We start from the raw sequence: 3239 nt of genomic DNA, 5'->3' as shown, positions 1-3239 counted from the left end.
ATTATGCAGCTGTGAAAGAGAAGATGGGATCGGCTTTTGGACAGAGACAGTTAATGGACCGTTTTAGAGCTGACATATCGGCTCGTTCACGAGTTCCGGGGTAGAGCCTGGAGGTGTACGTGGCTGATGTGAGCCGGCTGGTACTCGTGTTTTTGCCTCCGAGTTGCGTGCGCATCACTGTTGTTAGTAAACATTGAAACTCATCTATACAATGGTGAACTGTCATAGTTCTGATACTCAACACACTTGAAATAGCTGTGTTTATGCTTCAATACAGACTTCGATTTCTAGAATGCGGTTTAAAGCAGTTATATAGTTGATAGGATAAAGGCAGTGTGGAAAAAAAGAGTAGGAGGGATATCTGAAAGCCCCCAGTCAATAGCAGTTTGATTAATTGAATCCCGCTCCCAGGATCCTAAGAGAAAGAATGGTAATAAAACAGCAAAAACACCTCTTCATCCTGATGACCTCCAGGTTTGTATGTTGATCATTTCAGATTTGACACAAAGTTGTATTTAATGACTCACATACGTGGAAACTCTGTAAGCTGCTCAACAAATACTAGGGATGCAACGGTACAAGTTATCCATGGTTTGATACGTATTGCGGTTCTTGAGTCATGGTTCATGGTACAGTTCGGACGCGGAGCCCAGCTGTGCACCGAAACATAACTGGGAGCTGATGGAGAGTCTTAAGGCTCATTTATGTTCGCTTTACATACGTAAACAGGTTCGTCCATTTCTAATGTTGTCATGCGTCACTGCCTTCATACTTCCTTGCGTCCTGTATGTTGGACTGAGTGTTTCTCAGTCAACCCACCAGAGGGCGCTGCTCTTAATTACCATACTGGCTGAATACCATGAAGAAGAGTAAAGGTTTTTTTTGAAGAAGAAAGTCAGTAATAATAAACATGGTGATGACAGAGGAGGTTTTACTAGTGTGGATACTAATGCTAATATTTAGAAGGGTAGTTAGAAGTAGAAGGGCTGTGCTATGCATCTGGCTGTAGACGGGCTCCAACCAATGACAGTAGAATTTCAGATGTCAGTCGTCTTGCAAAGCTTTAATATGAACACAAGTTGTCCGGAAATGCCATTTGAAAATGACAAATAAGCCGTACCGTGGTACATGCTCGCACTAAACAGTGAGTGGCCTACTGTTCGGTACGACAGTACGTGTACCATTGCACCCCTATGAAATGCCATCTTTTTTACAAAACAACATTTACAGGAGGTATGCTGGTGATTTTTTTGTGGACCGTGTGACAAAAAAATAAGGTAAGGGGTATACAGGTGTTTATAATCTGTAATTCCACTGTACGATGTTTCAAATATCACCTAATGAACATTTAAGAGGACTTGATTTTCACCATTGGTGTCACTTCATACAGGAAATAAAGATCTACTGCTCCAGGTGAGGTTTGAACTCACAACCTCGGCATCACTCACATACTGTCTTATAAGTACCGCGCGCTGACCAATTGCACCACTGGAGCTGCTGTGATACTACTGATTATTCTGTTGGTAGCTCATTGTTGATTTTTATCAAATAAAGGCCTAAAATCAGTTCCATCTGTCAGGATGCTCTGTGGCTCATGATGCATTCTGCCATAATAAGTGCTACTAAGTTAAATTGATGCTTATGATGAATGTGATGAAAAGTGGCTCCTTTTTATTTTCAACTCTCAAACAGTTGCAACTCTACAAAAAACAACATCTGCGTACTCTCCGGAAATGATAGGGATTGAACCCCTCACCTCATAAAAGTAACAGCAGTAGTTTTTGTCCAGATGTTTGTTTGTTTTATCTCTATCTCTAGTAAATACATGTGAAAATCATTTTAATTATTGCTTTTTCTCCAAATATGAAGTACTTGGTTGAGTATTTAATTAATTGTTGACTTGTGCTGCAAAGGTTAACACTCAGTGGTGAACAACAAAACAACATGATAAAGCTGGTATTGACTGATTCTGAATCACCCCAGGGATACATGTTATATTCATAGGGCTGTTGCATACAAATCATGTACTGACTATTAGCATACATACATATTGTAATCCATCCACAACAGCATAGTTTAGCTCAGAATATTAACTCAATGCTGGGGTTGTATGGTTACCATTGGACTATTAGAATAGACATTTATTTCACATTTATTGTTAATTAGTTAAAGTAACCTACCCGTGGAATACAAAAACATGGACATGAAGCAAAACTGAACCAAATAAGAAATAGTTTAGACATTCTAAAATGCTTTTTAAAAACAAAGACGTAATATTAAAACGTACTTCTGTTGTAGTATCAACACAACATTGTGTAAAGGCCAAGATCTAACACCCATGACCTCTGATCCATCAGATGGTGCTGCAACAAAAACATCTAAAGCCATCTAAAGCTACAGAAAACTGGCGAACTTTTGTGTAGACAAAGTTTAACAACAAATTTTAAAACCTAAAATTGAATTACATTTTTGATGTTGCTCAATTTTATTTTGAGAAACTTTTTTTTGTAGAAGTCTACTTTATTTGAGGAGATGATTTAATGGAAAAAAAAAATATCATAGAAGTTTAATTTATTTTTTTGGACAAATTAATTTTTTTATTACAAGTTGGGTTTTTTTTAGGAGATTTTTTTTTCATACAAGTTTATTTTATTTAGGGGTACATGTATTTTTTGAATTCTTCTCTTTAAATAAATCACAATCGCTCTTTTTTTCTTATAGTGGATAACTTTTTGGGCTGTTGCACCTCAGGGCCACCGCAATGCAAGGAAGTGCGTTGTGGCATTAAAACAGCTAAACCCCTACAAGAGAAATTCCACGAAAAAAAGACACGTCATTGTCAAAACTGGTGCAGCTTCGAGGTTTTTCTTTGATGTGATGTGGGAACTTTAAAGACGGTAACACACATACTGAAAGGAAGGAAAGTAAAATGCCAATCCTCCTACTGCAGAATGAAAATAATAGCCCTTATTCGGAGTACATCTTGCGAATACTTAACTAAGCAATTTTATCAACCTGCTCATCCCTAAAGCCTGCACCTCCTTTGGTCGTCTCTCCTTCCAGAGACTGGAACCAATTACAGCAACAGCTAAAACCGAGTACACTCATTCCTTTTCCTTTTAAAAATTCAGTTCAGTCAATGGTCTGTGATCATTGCACATCTCTAATTGTTACCTGGGTTTAGTACTGTTGTATATATTCTGCACTGCAAAGTTTTATCTTTTACATTTTGTATGTCA

The 3239-nt window shown here is 37.8% G+C and overlaps 1 non-coding gene across 1 annotated transcript; it reads right to left on the bottom strand.

The window, feature by feature from the left end:
• Positions 1-1405: 1405 nt before the first annotated feature.
• Positions 1406-1495, bottom strand: trnai-uau (transfer RNA isoleucine (anticodon UAU)). Its single transcript is given in 2 exon segments — positions 1406-1441; positions 1458-1495. It is a non-coding gene; the product is annotated as a tRNA-Ile (tRNA).
• Between the last annotated feature and the right edge of the window lie 1744 nt (positions 1496-3239).

Source organism: Sphaeramia orbicularis, chromosome 4 (genome assembly GCF_902148855.1).
Source record: "Sphaeramia orbicularis chromosome 4, fSphaOr1.1, whole genome shotgun sequence".
NCBI classification, from domain to species: domain Eukaryota; kingdom Metazoa; phylum Chordata; class Actinopteri; order Kurtiformes; family Apogonidae; genus Sphaeramia; species Sphaeramia orbicularis.
The sequence above is the reverse complement of the archived record's forward strand: the minus strand, read 5'-3'. Positions and strand labels throughout refer to the sequence as shown.